General features: G+C 40.9%; 1 protein-coding gene across 1 annotated transcript in view; it reads right to left on the minus strand.

The window, feature by feature from the left end:
- Positions 1-8,091: 8,091 nt before the first annotated feature.
- The window catches only part of SPRY1 (sprouty RTK signaling antagonist 1), a 47,978-nt gene continuing 34,821 nt past the window's right edge, over positions 8,092-21,248 (minus strand). The window contains exon 4 of the mRNA XM_050792661.1: positions 8,092-8,109. The gene's annotated coding sequence lies outside the window, so the exon portion shown is untranslated. The remainder of the gene's footprint in view (positions 8,110-21,248) is intronic.

Consider the following 21,248-nt stretch of genomic DNA (forward strand, 5'->3'; position numbering starts at 1 on the left):
CATAAAAAAGCATATGTTAAAGAGAGAGGAAAGTAACACAGCCACTGGGAGAATAGATGTGAACCAAGTAGACATCTTACTGGGTGACTATTACAGCAAACTCAGGAAATGGCAAGCTAGATTTTTATGCACAAGATTAACAGAAGCCACGTTAGATAGTTGAGCAGAGAAATGATCATTTACCTAAGAAACATATATTTTATATTATTTAGAACTAATTGGTTAATTCAGTAGTTCATTTATTAATAATGTCATAAGTTTCTACACATAGTACAATTTTCCAAATAACTGGAATGTACTCTCCCAAGTAGTAAACTTTTTATTCTTAGAATTTTATCTAAAATATATTGTATTCTGCTTATGATAAAATACAAAAACAAATTTTTTGGAAATTCAAGATCATTATTAAAATTAAATATCATACTATGTCATAGTACACCAGTAATTAAAACTGGTGTTTAAAACTGCTCAAATCCTTTACTCCAAGGCCCAGAGTGTCTGCTTCCAAAAAATCCTCTTTTTTCTATCATTCTTCATCCTGCTTCTAGTTGCTGAGTAACAGACATCTAGATAATTAATTACTCTAAGTAAAATAAGACTCTCGTGGTGTATTTTATAGGAAAAAAGTGGATTGACTCCTGTCCAAATAATGGTTAGTATAGATGTTCAAGGATTTGTTCCCTTTTGGGTTCACAACAGTGTTTAGTAAAGTTGCAAGTCAATCTCTGCCTGAAACCCAGATGCTTCAGAACACTAAGTCAAGAAACGTTCAACTTTGTGGTAGAATCAAAGATGGCTAAGGCATTAAAAGTTTTTAATATGGTTACTGAAACATATTTTATGAAAATGAACTATATGGAGATTATCACCAGGTTTTTGTTGTTGTTTTGTTGTTGTTGTTGTTTGTTTTGAGACAGAGTGTTGCTCTGTCACCCAGGCTGGAGTGCTGTGGCACAGTCTTGGCTCACTGCAACCTCTGCCTCCCAGGTTCAAGCAATTCTCCTGCCTCAACCTCCCAAGAAGCTGGAACAATAGGCACGGGCCACCATGCCTGGCTAATTTTTGTATTTTTAGTAGAGACAGGGTTTCACCATGTTGGCCAGGCTGGTCTCGAACTCCTGACCTCAAGTGATCCACCCTCCCCGACCTCCCAAAGTGCTGGTATTACAGGCGTGAGCCACTGTGCCCCGCCATCACCAGGTTTTGAACCGTGAGTTTTGGATTACAGATATAACAGGAAATCAGAAGAAATTTGTTTGAATATTGAGAAAGTGAATTTATCTGGCTTAGGGTTTATTGGCTATTGAATTTCTCAACTGCATATTCTGAAGAAGTATCAATCAGATTAAGAATTTCTTGACTCTAAAAGAGGTCACGAATTGGCTTACAAAGTAGCTACTAAAACAAAGAAATCTGTCATAGTCAGTGCAGTAATACCTAATGATTTCCTCAATTTCTCCACAAGATGACTCTAATTCTGCTACTGACCAAAGTACTGATGGTACAATAGCAATGTGCCCAAAAGAAAAAGACCCAGAAGAAGCCTGGAGAACTTGCATGCTTTCTTTACTTGTTTTGCAGTCGTCAGGAAGATGTGTGACATTATCACCCCTCACCTACTATTTTCAGTAGCAAATGCCCAAATACTTAAAAATGTAATCAAATCAGTGATTGCACATTCTCGACAGGAGAACAGTGTGTTAAAGGGGAAGATCAACAAGGGAAGGAGAAAACCAGGGGAGCTTTTTGGTTGTTTCTCTTTCAGAAAGGCCAATAGTCATCTAAATTATTATTTTCTCATGTCATTAAAAGAAAGAAGTGATAAAATGGAGTAACCACAGGCAAAAAGAACACAGTTGATACATACACTAACTACCTACCACTCTAAGAGGGCAAACCCACAGATAAAACCTGGTGCTGCTGCCAAGGCATTGAGTCTCTCCAGCTATGTAAACTGTAAAGAGTTTGCAAAGGAACAAATCCAGGACGTAACCCCCTTGAGAACAACAAAAGGGATACTTGTCCGGACATTCACATTGCATCATGCCACTTCACAACTTATAATGAGTCTAGAGAAAGAAGCATGATTTTGGCATGGCCCAGTCCTGTTGTTCTCATTCCGTAAGACAAAGCAAGCATATCGTTATTTTTTGGTTTACATTTTATCTGTCTGAATCCACCTAGTGAGGCAATGACAAACCTGTTAAATCAAACTAAGCCAAGTTAATGCAGTGCAGCCAAATAGCTTATAAATTTTTTTTAAAAAGCAAACCACATTTTGCTATAAACTGAAAAGCATATTAGCAATCAACCAAGGCCTGATACGTTAGGGGTTTATCTAAGCACCTTTTCCTTTCCTTCTCCCATCCATCTCACTGATAAGTGTCTTCTTGTATAAAGATCCTAAAGGCTTTTATGTTTTCTATGTATTCGGTTGACATTGCCCTAGTAAAGTATTTTACTACTTCGCAAACACTTAAACCCAAACCTTTCGTGGTGAAAACAAGAATTTTTCAAATAAAAATTTTGAGTAGATAATCAACGTGCCTTTGGCCACCATGAGATATAGGGCATAATCTTCTACTTTTAAGTCTTCCATTTTTTAGCTATCAGACCAAATATTTATAACCTGCACATTTAAAATAGCTACTGTATAAAAAGGGCCATACTTAACACTCATAAAGTTAATAATGCAGTATCTAAAGTGTCAAAACACACCATTACATGAATTTCTCCCCCTGAATTCTTGAGTTTGTCTAAAAACATTGCCAGATTTAACACAATTTTAGTTCCAAGTCTGTACATATTTTGATTCGAACTTTTTCGGTTTTTTGTTTTGTTTTGTTTTGTTTTTGAGACAGCGTCTCACTCTGTCACCCAGGCTGGAGTACAGTGGCACAATCTCAGTTCACTGCAGCCTCAACCTCCCAACTCAAGCAAACCTCCTGCCTCAGCCTTCTGAGTAGCTGGAAACACAGGCACGTGCCACCACACTCAGCTAATTTTTTGATTTTTTATCAATAAGGTAAGATAAAGGTCTCACTTTGTTGCTGAGGCTGGTCTCAAACTCCTGGGTTTAAGCCAAATTGTTCTATTTGAGGTACATTTGGGGAAATTTTCTCCAATATCAACATTTGTAATATAAAATAGTAAAGACAACAAATTATAAGATTTTTTTAAAAACATAGTATAAAGGGGCCGGGTGCAGTGGCTCACACCTGTAATCCCAGCACTTTGGTGTGTCTGGAATTAGTGGGCTCTTGGTCTTGCTGACTTCAAGAATGAAGCCGCGGACCCTCGTGGTGAGTGTTACAGTTCTTAAAGATGGTAGTTTGGAGTTTGTTCCTTCAGCTGTTCAGATGTGTCTGCAGTTTCTTCCTTCTGGTGGGTTCCTGGTCTGGTTGACTTCAGGAGTTAAGTTGCAGACATTTCCAGTAAGTGTTATAGCTCTTAAAGGCAGCACATCTGGAGTTGTTCGTTCTTCCCGAGGGGTTCATGGTCTCGCTGGCTTCAGCAGTGAAGCTTCAGACCCTCGCAGTAAGTGTTACAGCTAATAAAGGCGGCGTGGACCCAAAGAGTGAGCAGCAGCAAGATTTATTGTAAAGAGCAAAAGAGAAAAGTTTCCACAGTGTGGAAGGGGACCCCAGCGGTTTGCCGCTGGCTGCCTCCAGCAGCCTGCTTGTAGTCCCTTATCTGGCCCCACCCACATCCTGCTGACTGGTCCATTTTACAGAGAGCTGATTGGTCCATTTTACAGAGCACTGACTGGTCCGTTTTGACAGAGTGCTGATTGGTGCATTTACAATCCTAGAGTTAGACAGAGTGCTAAACAGAAAAGTTCTCCAAGTTCCCACTAGGTTAGCTAGATACAGAGTACCAATTGGTATTTACAAACCTTGAGCTAGACACAGAGTACTGAGTGGTGTATTTACAAACCCTGAGCTAGACACAGAGTGCTAGACAGAAAAGTTCTCCAAGTCGCCACCAGGTTAGCTAGATACAGAGTACCAATTGGTATTTACAAACCCTGAGCTAGACGCAGAGTGCTGATTGGTGTATTTACAAACCCTGAGTTAGACACAGTGCCGATTGGTGTATTTACAATCCCTTAGCTAGACGTAAAGGTTCTCCAAGTGCCCACTAGACTCAGGAGCCCAGCTGGCTTCACCTAGTGGATCCTGCACTGGGGCTGCAGGCAGAGCTGCTCTCCAGTCTCCCGCAGCGCCTGCACTTCTCAGCCCTTGGGTGGTCCATGGGACCAGGTGTCACGGAGCAAGGTGCAGTGCCCGTCGGGGAGACTCAGGCTGCAGGGGAGCCCACCTTGGAGTGGGAGCTCAGACATGGCAGGCTGCAGGTCCCAAGCCCTGCCCCATGGGGAGGCAGCTGAGACCCGGGGAAAATTCGAGCACGGTGCGTGTGGACAGGCAGTGCTGGGGAACCCTGAGCAACTTCTGCAGCTGCTGGCCCTCACTGCCCTGGGCCAGCAGCGTGGGCCAGCTGCTCCGAGTGTGGGCCCAGTGAGCCCAAGCCGGGGCTCACGCCAGCCTGAACTCATGCTGGCCTGTGAGCGCTGCACGCAGCCCGTGTTCCCGTCCGGACCTATCCCTTCACACCTCCCCGCAAGCAGAGGCAGCCGGCTCAGGCCTCGGCCAGCCCAAAGAGGGGCTCCCACAGTGCCATAGTGGGCTGAAGGGCTCCTCAAGCACCACCAGAGTGGACGCCGAAGCCGAGAAGGCGCTGAGAGGGCTGCTAGCACATCATCACCTCTCACTGGGAGGTCGAGGCAGGCAGATCAGGAGGTCAGGAGATCAAGACCATCCTGGCTAACACAGTGAAAACCCATCTCTACTAAAAATACAAAAAAAACAAATTAGCCGGACGTGGTGGCAGGAGCCTGTAGTTCCAGCTACTCGGGAGGCTGAGGCAGGAGAACGGGGTGGACCTGGCAGGCAGAGCTTGCAGTGAGCCGAGATCATGCCACTGCACTCCAACCTGGGCGCCATCTCAAAAAACAAAACAAAACAAAACAAAAAACAAAAAATATAAAGAATCTCTTGTACATTGTTTATTCTTATTTCCTTTAACCTATTAGTTAAAAGATGAGAGAAGAATTAAGAAGACCAAAAGAATCCTAAAGTCATAACCTCTTGACTATGAGCTTTTTTTTTTTTTTTTTTTTTTTACCTGTTTTCATCTCTTTGATCTAACTACTTACACTGATAAAAATATGAGAGGAAAAATAAATTATTCACCATCTTAGTACTTGAGCAATACGGAAGACATGCAGTTCAATAATCTGATGACTTTATCTCATGCTAAATAGTGAAATGTGATATTTAGCAAGGTGAAGGGTAGTTATGTATGGCCCAGAGCCACTGATAGGAAGGCGTTTATAAGCTAGTTGGAGAGCTAAGACTAACCTACAGCACACATTACAATGCTGACTGAAGGCAGATAGAGGCAGGAGACAGACAGATTCCTAGGCAGACAGGGACAGGACCCTGGTAAACCTGACTTTCAGGCCCAAAACAGCCCAAAGCCTGAAAACTGAGCTGCCAGTTCCAGGTGGAGTCCACAACCATGTGAGAACTTCCTCCTTGCCTTTTAGCCAATTGAATGGTGCCTCTTCCAGGTCTGCTCATGGACCAGTCAGCACACACTCCCCTATTCTGAGCCCATAGAAACCCTGGACTTGGCCTCACAGACCTGCTTTCCGGCCCTGCTCACACAGAAGGCTACCCACTTCCGGTTCCTGCTCGTTGTTCAGAGCTTTTCTATCGCCAATAAAATTCTTCTCTGCCTTGCTCACTCTCCAGTGTTCATGTACCTCATTCCTCTTGGTCGCAGGACAAGAACCCAGAACCTGCTGAACAGCGGGTGTGAAAAGAGCTGTAATACACGTTCCTTCTCGCCAAGTTACAGGAGTGAAACACTGCTGGGCGCCACACTCCCCTGTTTGCGGAGCAGGCAGTGGGACCAAATGAATGTGACACTTCCTGGGGGCTCAGATCTTCACACTGGACTCCCTGAGCCGGACTCCCTGAGCAAAAACTGTAACACCCCTTGTGGCTCTACCATTGCTGGCATCTCTGAGTTTTCGGGCACTGCCACATCCCCCTCATCCAGACACCAGTGCCCAGTGTGGAAGCCGGTTGTGCCATACCTGGACCCGCTGTGGGCCGAGCACACAGCCATGGCCAGCAGGGGCTCTGGGCTGGTAGCACGGGCCGAGCTCAGTCTGCTAGGCTGTGGGTGGTGCCAGCCCAGTGAGCTCAAGTGAAGCCTGGGCAGAGGCACTGCTGGCCATGAGATTTCCAGCTGGCAAAGTGGCACCAAAAGAATCCTGTGTCATTAGGAAAGCAGAGGAGCTGCCAGATGGATGTATGATGTGAAGCCACGTTTGCATGCAGTTAAGTCACAGAAGTACTTACAGACCAAGAAATCCTTACGATAAAGCTTGAAGGATTATCATTTATCTAGCTAATTCTAAAGACCATATTGTACTACTCTGCTAGAATTGTCATAACAAAACACGTCAAACTAGGAGGTTTAAACAACAGAAATTGATTTTCTCACAGTTCTGGAGGCTAAACATTCAAGATCAAGATGCCATCAGGGTTGAGTTCTGGTGAGGCATCTCTTCTTGGCTTGTACATGGCCACCTTGTCACTGTGTTACTGTGTCCTCACATGGCCTTTCCTCTGTGATTGTGCTGAGTATGTGAGTGTGTGTGTGTGCATGTGTGCGTGTGTGTGTGTGTGCATGTGTGCGTGTGTGTAAGAAAGAAAGAGTTCTTGTGTTTTTTCCTCTTCTTATAAGGACACCAGTCCTATCAGATTATAGCCCTACTGTTATAACTTCATTTAACATTGATTACCTCCTAATAAATCCCAGTTTCCAAGTACAGTCACACTGAGATTAGGACCTCAACAAATGAACATCGAATTGACACAATTCAGTCTGTAACACATACCATAAGTTGAGTTATAGAAGACTAAGACTACGAGAAGACAATTATACTTGGGCCACTAAGTTTAAGCCCTTGTAAGTTCCCTTGAAAAAAACTCAGTCCTTTTTACAAAAATATGCTTTGGTTTTATAACTTTGGCTTTTTATTGGTTTACTACAAAGACATAACCCTATGAATTATCTATCTTTTTCGAGGACACTGTCCATCCCCAATATTCAATATCCTTTACATAAGCTCTGAGTGAGAATCATCTCTAAGATTTTAGTGCTGGAGCAAAAATTATCTTCCAGGAGAGCATCCCATGATTTCTAAAAATGCTAAGAACCTCATCCTACAATATTTTCACTTTTTCTTCTAGTATAGTGAAAATTTTGGATCATATTGGAAGCTCAAACACAATAAATTTATTAATTTTAGAGATATTTACAACCATACTCTTACATTTTTTGCTTTTCATCCTGATCCCTATTTATGTTTTAGTAGTAATTCTCCCATTGTTTTTTACCTGTGCAAAAACACTTTTTTTATAAAAGAGATAGTGTTTAAATAAAGTAAATCCCTGGCACAAGTTCTTCATAAGACTAAAGCAAATATTTAAAAATCAAATAGCAGCTATTGATTTCTGTGAAAAAATACCTAGATAACAAAAAGAGAGTCACCACCAAAAAAGAGAATCCTAAATGCCCCTTACATTTTCATTCATCATACCCAGGAGAAGGAACACCTGGCAATGAATATTAAAATAAAACTTTAAAAGTTTTATTATGCTTTAAAATAAAAGTAGTAAAGCCCATTTAAAGGTAGAAGACAAAATTTTCCAGGATGGTAAATGGATAATTTTGAGCTATTACATGCAAATTAACTTTCAGACTGGCTGGTAGATTTTAAAGTGAAACTGCATTTTAGCTAGCAACAATTGCTAGGGAATAGATAAGCTTTACCCCGCTGTTGGTGAGCTCCAGCTGTTTTCTGCACGGGCTCTCTTGAGAGATGGGGTGCTACTGGACAGTGCAGTTTGAAGATGCAATGAAAGAAGCAGCGGCGGCAGGGCATTTTGTAGGAAGAGGACAGGAGGCCCTTCTGATTCTGCACATTTGCTAGGATGTGACTTCAAGACCTCTCACTGAGAAGGTTAATGCCTAGGGAAAGGAAAAGTCAAAGAAATCAGGAACGAAAATACTTACTTTATTATGGCACAAAAATAGTGCACTGAAATAACATGTTGCATGAGGTAAAAGCCCAGAGGATACATGTACAAAATATCAGCAACAAGTGTTAGGATAATATTTAAAATCCATCAATCATGTATGGATGTTGGAAAAAAATATGGTATTAGATTTGCTAACTCAAAAAACTGAGTAAGGTCTTCCTGAAGTCTTCACAAATATAACAGACCTCCATAAAAAGTCAATCTTGTATTGTAGTCTCAATTAACTGGGGAGAAATAAGTAAAGCAACTTACATTCTGATAGGGGAGTGATAAGAGGTCTCCGGAGAAAGAACTTTGCACTGAATAGGTGGAGCAGGACTAGGCTAAACCTTATATGAAAGGTGAGATCAAGATGGGGACTGAGCACAGGTATCTACCTTCCCTCCTACCTAAAACCTTTTGAAAGAATAGAAAAGATAGTATGGGGAAGGATAGCTCCTGAAGCATATTAGAATACAAGAAAGGATAAAACTGACAGAATTGTAAGTAATTTCTTAAAGAAAAATCAAGAGAGTTTGGATGGACAGAGAAGGCACAGCTTAAATTCTGTAGGCCCAGATGCAGAAACAGTAAAGACTATGATCCCCTGGACTTCCCCTCCCTGGAAGAGACCTAGACATATGCCTTACAGGGTTTGAATGCTTGTCTCCTCCAAATCTCAGGTTGAAATGTGACTTCCAGTGTTGGAGGTGGGGCCTTGTGGGAGGTGATTGAGTCATGAGGCGGAACCCTCCTGTATGGCTTAGCACCGTCCCTTTGGTGATGAGTGAGTTCTCAGTTCATGCTGCGTTCTGGCTGTTTAAGAGCTCTAGGACCTCCCTTTTCTTACTCTTGCTCCTGCTCTAATCATGTGACACACTGGCTCCCTTCACCTTCCACCATGAGTGTAAGCTTTCTGAGGCCCTCACCAGAAGCAGATGCTGGCATCACACTCCCTGTACAGCCTGCAGAACTGTGAGTCAAAATGAATCTTTTTCTTTATAAATTGCCCAGCCTCTGGTATTTCTTTATAGCAACACAATAATAGACTTACATAATGCCCTATGGAAAAGGAAGGGTAGGGACTTCCCAAATAGCTTCCACATGGAATATATATATAATTATTGATATGGTTTGGCTGTGTCCCCATCCAAATTGAATTGTAGCCCCACAATTCCCACGTGTTGTGGGAGGGACCTGGTGGGAGGTCACTGAATCATGGGGGCAGATTTTTTCCATGTTATTCTCATGATAGTGAATAAGTCTCATGAGATCTGATGGTTTTATAAAAGGGAATTTCCCTATACAAGTTCCGTTCTCGTGTGCCACCATGTGAGAGGTGCCTTTCACCTTCCGCCATGATTGTGAGGCCTCCCCAACCACGTGGAACTGTGAGGCCATTAAACCTCTTTCTTTTGTAAATTGCCCAGTCCCTCAGGTATGTCTTTATTAACAGCGTGAAAACAGACTAATGCAATTATTTTTCCATATGTCACGATAGGAAAGACAAGCATCCCAGAAAAAAAACTGTTATTCATCTGTTTTAGCATGTTCATATAACACATTACTTCCACAGCACCGTGGCACTAACTATAGCATATTACCATTGCTTGTTTATAATTGTCTGTGTCTCTACTTAGCGCATCAGCTCTGTGAGGGAGAGGACTGTAGCTACCTGTTCACTGTTGTATCACCAGAACTCTAGCAGAAACTTTATAAATGTGTTGAACTAAATGATCAAATCCAACTGAAGTGAGGAGAAAGTGCCGTATCTGAAAGAGTGGTGAATAATATCCTGTAGCTGTCTTGCCTCCACTTACCCTAGTAACCCAAGTCAATTTTTTTTTTTTGAGACGGAGTTTCACTCTTGTTGCCCAGGCGGGAGTGCAATGGTGTGATCTCGGCTCACCGCAACTTCTGCCTCCCGGGTTCAAGCGATTCTCCTGCTTCAGCCTCCCGAGTAGCTGGGATTACAAGCATGCGCCACCACGCCCAGCTAAGTTTGTATTTTTAGTAGAGACAGGGTTTCTCCATGTTGGCCAGGCTGGTCTCAAACTCCTGACCTCAGGTGATCCACCCGCCTTGGCCTCCTAAAGTGCCATGATTACAGGCGTGAGCCACCGCGCCTGACCCCAAGTCAATATTTTATAAGTGAGTTTACCACCTAGCTTACTACCCTTCAGAGAACAACAGTGATCCCTATTTAATACAGGACAATTTGGTACTAGGAGTAATAAGCATGCTAAATTAATCTACATATGTATATTAATTTTGCAATAGCTTTCGAAGAAGAAACAGAACACCAGAAATAAAGAACCAAAGTGTATATACTCCGTATTTTCCCAATATTCCTTTACCTGGCAGTACAGAAAGTCCAGGGATCAGTTAAGCAATGTTTGAGCATCATTCTATATGACGCTTTAAAAAATATCTATTTTGGTTAGAATGGTTTTTTAAAAAAAACTATTGGTAAAGTAAACTTCTGGAAAAAGCACACATGTATGTGTATGAAAGGCTGTCTTGCACTTGTTATTAAAAAGTCTTGAGATTGTGTTTCTTTTCCTGTAATAGAGGATTCTTTGGAAACTGAAGACTCAGGTAGATCAAGAACAAAAAAATCTGGGCCAAATTCAACCGGAGAAAAGATGGTGAAGTAAGTATTATCTGACTGCTATGTGACAGTAATCCAGGTGAAATGGTTTAATGGTTCCAGTCTAGTTTCCAGCTGATAAGGAACAGCATCTAAAAATCATGCTTGTGATTTTTTTTACAAAGTATCCAACCTTCAGTAATTGCCCACCAAAAAAAAAAAAAAGTTTATGCATAGAAAGAAAGTGCCTTTCTTGTATGGGGGAGGCGTGGGTCTTACCCTTTTTTTAGGTCAAAGATTATTTGATAGTGTGTCTTGTCCTCAGGAAAGAAGCACACACACACTTTTTTGCATATCATTCAAAGGTCCGTAGGTTCCCTGAAAGCGCTCCATGAATGACTGCACATTTGGTAATTAGATCCATGGTTTTACCACTATTCCAAGGGGTTGTGGGGAAGGAAGAAAGGAAAGGCTGAAAAGGTCAGGGAAAAAGAAAGGCTCCCCAGAACCCCCTTTACTTCATGTGGTTTGACTACATACTAATCTCTTTCTTATACTGACTTTCAGGTAATACTATTTGGTCATAAATTGTTCTATTAGAAAATAGGTTTGAGAATTTCTGAACTGGGCCAAGGGACATTAACCTGGTTGATCATGGGAATTATCTGGGGAGCTTTGTTTTAAAATCCATACTTCCCTAGAACTGAAAGATCTCTACAATGAAAACTAGAAAACATTGATGCCAGCTGTGTGTGCTGGCTCAGGCCTGTAATCCCAACACTTTGGGAGGCCAAGGTGGGCAGATCACGAGGTCAGGAGATCAAGACCATCCTGGTTAACACAGTGAAACCCGGTCTCTACTAAAAATACAAAAAATTAGCTGTGCGTGGTGCTGGGCGCCTGTAGTCCCAGCTACTCAGGAGGCTGAGGCAGGAGAATGGCGTGAATCCGGGAGGTGGAGCTTGCAGTGAGCTGAGATTGTGCTGCTGCACTCCAGTCAGAGTGACAGAACGAGGCTCTATCAAAAAAAAAAAAAAAAAGAAAGAAAGAAAGAAAAAGAAAAAAAAAATTGATGCTGGAAATGGAAAAGATACTCCATGTTCATGGATTGGAAGAATCAACATTGTTAAAATGTCCATGCTACCCAGAGCAATCTACAGATTCTATGCAATCCCTATCATAATACCAGTGACATTCTTCACAAAAATAGAAAAAATAATCCTAAAATTTATATGGAACCACCAGAGAACTAGAACAGCCAAAGCCATCCTGAGCAAAAAGAACAAAACTGGAGGAATCATATTTTAATCATAATTTACCCTACTTCAAATTTCCTACAGAACTATAGTAACCAAAACAGCATGGTATTACCATGCAAACAGGCAATAGACCAGTGGAACAGAATAGAGAACCCGGAAACAAACATATCTATGGTGAACTCATTTTTGACAAAGATTCCAAGAACATATATTAAAGACACACTCTTCAATAAATGGTGCTAGGAAAACTGAATATCCATATGCAGAAGAATGAAACCAGACCCCTGTTTCCCACTATATACAAAAATCAAATCAAAATTCATTAAAGATTTAAATCTAAGACCTGAAAATATGAAACTATTAAAAGAAAACATTGGGGAAACTCTCCAGCACCTTGGTCTAGGCAAAGACTTCTTGAGTAATAGCCCCAATGCACAGGGAACCAAAGCAAAAATGAACAAATGGGATCACATCAAGTTAAAAAGCTTCTGCACAGCAAAGGATACAATCAACAAAATGGAGGGACAACACACAGATTGAGAGAAAATATTTGCAAACTATTCATCTCACAAGAGATTAATAACCAGAATACATAAGGAGCTCAAACAACTCTATAGGAAAAGATCTAATAATCCTATTTAAAAATGGGCAAAATTTCTAAACAGACATTTCTCAAAAGAAGACATACAAATGGCAACAGGTATATGAAAAAGTGCTTAACATATTAATCATCAGAGAAATGCAAATCAAAACTACAATGAAATATCATTTCACCCCAGTTAAATTGGCTTATATCCAGAAGACAGGAAACAACAAATGCTGGTGAGGATGTGGAGAAAAAGGAGCTCTCATACACTGTTGGTGGGAATATAAATTAGTACACCTACTATGGAGACCAGTATGGAGGTGTCTAAAAAAACTAAAAGTAGAAATACCATATGATCCAACAATCTCACTGCTAGGTATATACTCAAAAGAAAGGAAGTCAGTATATTGAAGAGATAGCTGCACTCCTATGTTTACCGCAGTACTATTCATGATAGCCAAGATTTAGAATCAACCTAAGTGTCCATCAACAGATGAATGGATAAAGACAATATGGTACATATATGCAATGGAGTACTCTTTAGCCATAAAAAAGAATGAGACCTTGTCATTTGCAGCAACATGGATGGAAGTGGAGGACATTATGTTACGTAACATATACCAGGCACAGAAAGACAAACTTCACATGGTCTCACCCATTTGTAGGAGCTACAAATTAAAACAGTTGAACTCATGAAGATAGAGAGTAGAATGCGGTTACCAGAGGCTGGGAAGGGTACTAGGGAGGGGGTGAAAAAGTGGGGAAGGTTAATGGGCACAAAAGTATAGCTAGAGTGAATAAGATCTAGTATTTGATAGCACAACAGCATGACTACAGTCAACAATAATTTACTGTACATTTAAAAATAACTAAAAGTATAATTGGAATATTTGTAACACAAAGAAATGATAAATGCTTGAGGTAGTGGATACTTCATTTACCTGATGTGATTATTATGCATTGTACACCTGTATCAAAATATCTCATGTACACCATCAATACACAGACCTACTATGTACCCATAAAAATTAAAAATTAAAAGATAAAAAGACATACTTCACTAGAGGTCATACCATAGCATTTATTGGTTGTTGTCTGAATATTGGTCTCATCTCACTCAATTAGACTGAAGACTCCTTTAGAGCAGTGTCTACTTATTCAGCTAATACTTTGAGTGCCAGCAGTGCTATATGCCAAGCACAGTTTTAGGTGTTGGAGTTTCAAAAGTTAATGAAGAAAATCCCTACTCTTACAAGGCTTACTATCTAATTGTTGATTCTTCATGGTTCCTTATATAGTTTTCAGGAAATGAATTTCAATGTTATTTACTGACTAGCCAACTATTTGCATGATCTTAGATACTTCCCTAGAGTTGGGGTTAGCCGTTAGTAAAAGCAAAGGCGGCTAAATGCAATGGTTCACGCCTGTAATGCTAGCACTTTGGGAAGCTGAGGCAAGAGGACCACGTGAGACGAGAGGTTTAAGACCAGCCTGGAAAATAAAAGCAAGACCTTGTCTCTACAAAAAATAACAAATTAGCCAGGTGTGGTGGCACACACCCATAGACCCAGCTACTTGGGATGCTGAGGCAGGAGGATCCCCTGAGCCTAGTAGTTCAAAATTGCAGTGAGGTATGGTTGATTATTGCAGTATTGTACTCCAGCCTGGGCAACAGAGTGAGACCCTGTCTCAAAAAAAAATAAAAATGAAAACAAAGCAAAGAAAAGAAAAAAGAAAAGAAAAGGCAAGTGATCTATATAAAGCACATATAATATAGCATGGTACAAATTTAAATCATGAATCAAAATAAGTCCTTTCATGGTCATTGCTAGGCTGGAAAGATCAGCCGTTGACCTACATATTCCCCCATCTCCCATCAAGTTTGGTTGGCTCAACTCAATTTTAGAATCTTATTAAACATGGTATCATTCTGCATCAATAAAGTTAAGACATTATCCATTTGTATTAATAAAAGAGACTTTAAAATTTACCCCTTTCCACCCACCTATCATCTCCATCCCCAACCCAAGGAGGTACAGGCCAAAGTACAAAAACACATTTGCATTATTTTAAGGCTGGGAAAAAGGAAAAATGTTAAGTCCTTTTAAAATAAAAGATACAATCATTCTCGTTTTCATTCAGAGTTGGTCTTTGTTTCTTGATTTCTATTTTCGTAGAAAAGTAGCAATGGCCACTCTCCTAGAAATTTGTGGCTGCAGCAATCGGAGGTAGTGTGTAAGCTCCAATTATGCACAGGCTTTGCAGTCAATTAACCACAGTTAACATCCTGGTTTCCCGCAGTTTTGGCTGTGGGAAACTGGGCTAGTTATTTCACTTCACAGTGCCTGGGTTTCCTCATCTGGAAAAGAGAATAATAATGCTAGCGACCTCATAGAATTTTTGAGAAGATCAAATAAAATAATTCTTGTAAAGTTCTTAGAATGGTGTGCAGCTATTCCTGGGTATAATAAGCTCGTTGTATAGTGAGCTATAATTTTGGTGAAAGGATAGAAAAAAGAGACCTCAAGCCTTTGGGGGAACTTATAATACAGTGAGAAAAACAAACCATAAGTAAAGTAAGTTATTTGGGACTGAGTATTAAGTTCAGTGACTGGAGATTACAGAAACAATCCTAGCAGCCTTTGGTTGAAGAGGACTCAATCACAAAATAAGCAGAGCTCAAATCCCATGTTTTGGCACTAAGAACTGACATGACAGGGACCCCAGCTGATGGCTGCACTACTTGGTGATCTGGGCTTCTATATGGAAAATGGGAAATGACCAGACTTTTTGAGTTTCATAGAACAAACAAGTCTCACAAGAGAAAAATCTCTTTCCTCTCTTAAGGGAGCAATATCTGGAATACAGAGCTAGGAAGGTACTAGTACTGAAAATACGAACGTTTCAAAAAGGTTTTTCTGCCTATGTAATTAGGAGAAAAGAGGAGAAAGGACTGTAAACTCCATGTCTGTCTTATTCACTACCATACACCGGGAGCCTGGCCCATAGTCTCCACCCACCCCCCCCTCTCCACCCTCCATCCTGCCCCCAACCACTTTTGCTCCCTCCACTCACCTCAGGAAATGATCATTTGTTCTTCCAAAGGCTCAGGAATTTTAGATTGCTTCTCTGAGAGAATTTAGTGCATCCTAACTCCTCATTATGGGTGTATATAGATCGGGCTTACAAAACATTTATGTTAAATTGCTCATTTAAAATTCTTCTTTTCCGTCTTTAAAAATTATTGTAATTTATCATTTCAATTTAATAGTCATATATTTACCAGTTCCTCTCTAGGAACTGAGTGTAACTCTGAAGAAACCAGTGGTTTCCATGGGTCCCAGAAGTTTCTTCTTTTCTGTAGAGCAGTTTGTGGTTGCTTTTTAAAAAAGTAATTAAATAATACGTACGCATACACGAGAGTTATATGTAGTGTCAAATATCTTTTTTAAAATTCCCTAATAATTGAAAAAAAAGCTTCAGTATTTTTTCTTTATTTACCACATTATTAAACATCCCAGTCCTACCTCCTCTATCACCACTAAGTTCTAACTACAAGTAATTTATTGAGCCTTAAAATTTAACTGTACCTTAAATTTTCCTTTTTCAATTGAGAACATGAAACACAATTTTGCCAAGACACAAACTGCTACATTGGTTGTGATTAGGGAGGAATTTTTTTTTTTTTTTAATGCTGAGAGCCCTTATGATTGAATGACAGGCTTAATTAATGATTTCCATCATTCAATTTCTCCCATTTTCACTTTTCTCTTTCTTTTAGGGGGTAGGTGGGAGGAAGAGCGTGTTTGTTGGCTCATCAGTACTGCGGTTTTAATTCCCTTATATAATTTTAAAAAGCCACTATGCTTGAGACTTCTTTTCAGGGGCTTTTTGTCCCTAGAGTTTCAAAACTTACGGCAAATAGTTTTCTCCAACCCTGCTTAATTCAAATATGAAACAGGAAACTGTGATGTCGTGTCTAGTAAACCATCAAAAGCACTCTGTTTAAAACAGAGAAATTAAGTGAGCTCATTGCTGCTTTAAAATACCTTAATTTTTGGCGGAACACCTACCTATCTAGGAGTAAAAGGTTAATTACATAAAAAGGTCGTCACTTCTTCCTAAGTACATCAGTTGTTTTAGCAAATGAGTTCTTTCATCGGAAAAGATGAAAGATGTCATCGTTCTAGTATGAGAATGATGTGCACTGAAGACACTACTTACAACTAAAAAGTTCCTTTAATCCATGGAACAAGAGAATAATAGAACTTGAGCATTCTACAGTATCATTTTCATATTTTTTAATATCAATAACTATGTGGATGTACACATAGCCAATCACAACTGTATGTAACTGAGCAGCCATTCACAGCACTTAAGGAGAACAGAATACTTCTCTGAGGCTTTGACATGATAAACATACAAGTTCACTATGTAAACATTAAGTCATATTTTAAATGGATACTTTAAGCAATTGCTTCCTGTACAACCGGAATGAAATATATGCTGATTTTAATGACAGTGATAATAAAGTTGGTTACATAATTCTAACCCAGTCACCCTGGGTAAAATGATAAGTGTTAGTCTTCAGAGGCAAAGTTTCTTAAGGGAAATTATTAGCATGATTAACGGTGGTTAACATAAAAAGTGGTAGAGCAGTGGGGTGCTGGGAGGGATGGAACAGCTGCTTGGCTCTCACAGCAAAATCAGGTTCACATTTTTTTGAAGTTTTTCTTTACAAGATTATTTTGTCGTAATTGTTGGCAGTATTAGATAGTTACAGTTTCTTTTAAATAAAAAACATAATGGCTGGGCGCGGTGGCTCACGCCTGTAATCCCAGCACTTTGGGAGGCCGAGGTGGGCGGATCATGAGGTCAGGAGAGCGAGACCATCCTGGCTAACACCGTGGAATCCCGTTTCTACTAAAAATACAAAAAAATTAGCCGGGCGTGGTGGCGGGCGCCTGTAGTCCCGGCTACTCGGGGGGCTGAGGCAGGAGAATGGTGTGAACCCAGGAGGCGGAGGTTGCAGTGAGCCGCGATCGTGCCACTGCACTCCAGCCTCGGCAACAGAGCACGACTCCGTCTCAAAAATAAATAAAAAGAAAAAAAAAATACAAACATATATTCTTGCCACTGAACTTGTACATTTTCACTGGCAATCCAAACTTCCTTAGTGCTCTTTTGCTTATCATCAGTGTTAGTTTTCCTGCAATCAATGTGCTTAGCTGGATAAATACTAGAAAGCTTAAATGGACGAGTTGAGTTTTTCTCTTTTTCAACTCTCCGAAAAGAATTTCACTTTATTAAGAAGATAGAAAGGAGGAAGGTTAATGAAACAAAACACAAATTTTGGTTTTCAGAGTGGCTGTTTTCTGAAAGATCACTAAAATCCTCAATTCTAAAAGGTTCAATGAGTTTTAGAAGATCATAAAAAATAAAAGCAGAGGAGTGTTCCCCTAAATTTTTATTTTAGAAAGTACAAGACATGGCTGGGCGCAGTGGCTCACGCCTGTAATCCCAGCACTTTGGGAGGCCAAGGCAGGAGGATCACGAGGTCAGGAGTTTGAGACCAGCCTGGCCAACACGGTGAAACCCATCTCTACCAAAAATACGAAAATTAGCCAGGCGTGGTGGCGCACGCCTGTAATTCTAGCTACTCAGTAAGCTGAGGCAGGAGAATTGCTTGAACCCGGGAGGCAGAGGCTACAGTGAGCTGAGATCGTGCCACTGCAGTCCAGCCTGGGCGACAGAGCGAGGCTCCATCTCAGACAAAAAAATAAAAAAAGAAAAAAAAAAGGAAAAGAAAGTTCAAGACACTAGGAGACAGGTAAAGAATGTATCCAAATGATTGTTAAATCCCCTTGGTAACTAAGAAATGGGTAGCAGGATTATGTGTCATTTTTAGTTCTTCATTATACTCTTCTACATTTTCAAAAACAATGTTACAATAAACACATTACTTTTATCAGCAGAAAAGAGGATTTAAATGCTTTCCCATTTCCGGTTGCCAGGTCAGTCGCCTGATCCAGCTCTTAGTGGAGATTAAGAGCTTATACTTTTTTCCTAAATCCACACCACTGGCACAGCACTGAACGCGTCCCAGGCGCTCAGCAAGTCTGGACTGACTAATTAATTGATGTAGGGCTCCTTCACCTTTGTACACCTCTGTACTTAAAACACTGTTCTCGAGGGTGTCTAAACACACTTAGAAAAAGCTGCTCTGGTTTTAAACGACATATAAATTCCCTACTAAAGCAACTTCTCTATGTTCATCATTACTCAAGGGCAGATGAGTAAGGTGACATTTCATGTTGCTAGTTAGAAGTGGCTTGGAACAAAAAGCCACTAACTTCTGGTTTAGACTTTGTTCACTCTAAAAATAAGTTACTGGGGTATCAGATATGACCTAGTCTTTTTGTTTGTTTGTCTTTTTACGGAGTCTGGCTCTGTAGCCAGGCTGGAGTGCAGTGGCACGATCTCAGTTCACTGCAACCTCCGCCTCCAGGGTTCAAGCGATTCTCCTCCTCAGCCTCCCAAGTAGCTGGGACTACAGGCGCGTGCCACCACACCCATCTTAAGTAGAGATGGGGTTTTACCATGTTGGCCAGGATGGTCTTAATCTCTTGACCTCGTGATCTGCCCGCCTCAGCCTCCCAAAGTGGAGTGGCGTGAGCACTGCGCCTGGCCTAGTCTTTACCTTTTTTTTGCTTGGTTGTTGTTGTTGTTGTTGTTGTTGTTTGATACACAGTCTCGCCACTCTGTCGCCCAGGCTGGAGTGCAGTGGCGCGATCTCGGCTCACTGCAAGCTCCGCCTCCCGGGTTCACACCATTCTCCTGCTTCAGCCTCCCGAGTAGCTGGGACTACAGGCGCCCGCCACCACGCCCGGCTAATTTTTTATATTTTTAGTAGAGATGGGGTTTCACCGTGTTAGCCAGGATGGTCTCCATCTCCTGATCTCGTGATCCACCCGCCTCGGCCTCCCAAAGTGCTGGTATTACAGGCGTGAGCCAAGAGTGCTGCCTACACTTTTCAATTGTAGATGTATTAAAATTGAGATTACTCATTTTTTCCAAAGAATGTGGGAAAGCGATTACCATAATCTCCTTAAGGACAAAGTCTCCATCATCCATCCACCTCTAGTGCCTGGCCAGGCTGTAGGCTAGAGTAGGTGCTTGGTAATTGTTGAGGACTGAATGAATCAATCAGTAGTCCTACACACCTATCTTGTCACAAGTGGACACAATACGTTTCAGGGAGAAGAGTAGTCTAAAAATATTTATTCCAAATATTAAGGTAAATACCCTATCACTACCCAAGACACAATAAAAGGGCAATAAAACATTGTTTTCTACATGTTAGGCACCTAAAACCATTTCTTTTCTTTTCTTTCTTTTTTTTTTTTGAGATGGAGTTTTGCTCTTGTTGCCCAGGCTGCAGTGCAATGGCACAATCTTGGCTCACTACAACCTCTGCCCCACCGGTTCAAGAGATTCTCCTGCCTCAGCCTCCCAAGTAGCTGGGATTACAGGCGCCCAGCACCACACCCAGCTAATTTTTTGTATTTTTAGTAGAGATGGGGTTTCACCATGCTGGCCAGGCTAGTCTCGAACTCCAGACCTCAGGTGATCCACCTGCTTTGGCCTCCCAAAGGGCTGGGATTACAGGCATGAGCCACCGTGCCCAGCCCCTAAAACCATTTCATAAGAATATTTGTGGCTAATGATTAAATGTGATGGGAAATAAAGCCTTTTTAAGTTGAAGTTATTTTAACAAACAGGATAATTCTAGAGTTGAATTATGTGTAAAACACAAAAAGACCTTGAATAAATGTCAACAAGTTATGAAAATTGTTCACATCATAAAACATATAGATTTGCAGCCTGAGTCAAAATGCATGGCTTAAAATGACACTCTTTCTCTAGCATCTCCAGGGAGTGCTTTCTTGGTTACTCTTCAGTGTTTTAACAATGCTCTTTTTTCTTCTACTTTTTAAAAGTTTTGTGCCGTCAGATATATATGATACTCCATACCACCTTGCTGATGCTAAGACAGCTATTGTATCCATAAAACCACTGCACAGTGTCTAAATCAGGAGCTGAGTATGTTCTTCTACCTTTTATCAGCTCTAAAAAATGCAGAGCAAACATTATCTATTGTTAATTACCTGTAAAGTAGGGCTTTAGCCACTTCCCCTGTTTCTAAGAGCCCTGAAGTGAAACCTAAAAGAAGTCACCCATTGTTTTCAATTGTGCAAGGGCCAGGAGCAAACAGGGCTCAAATTGCAGCTCTGAAAGGCCACAGGAAATTGGCATACCACTAATCTGCACTCAACTATTCAAAGAAACAAAGCCTGCATTCCTGCTGAAAAACTCACCAGCAGAAACCCAAGGCAGATCTGTTCAGTAAGGACCACAGAATAAATCTGCAGAAATAAAAGTTTTTAATTAGAGTGCCATGAGACCTGGCTCTAGTTTCCTAGCTCTGAGAGTAACACACATCATTTAGATTTCTACGTAGACCTCCCAATTTTCCCCAAAATGAGACTACATAATTAGAATCCTTCCTGTTTAATAATGTCAGCAGGGATGGGGTTGGAGGAGATAATTTAATAAGAGGTTAGCTGTTCACTATAGATAGCTAGCTGAGTTAT

This window comes from Macaca thibetana, chromosome 5 (assembly GCF_024542745.1).
Source record: "Macaca thibetana thibetana isolate TM-01 chromosome 5, ASM2454274v1, whole genome shotgun sequence".
Lineage (NCBI taxonomy): Eukaryota > Metazoa > Chordata > Mammalia > Primates > Cercopithecidae > Macaca > Macaca thibetana.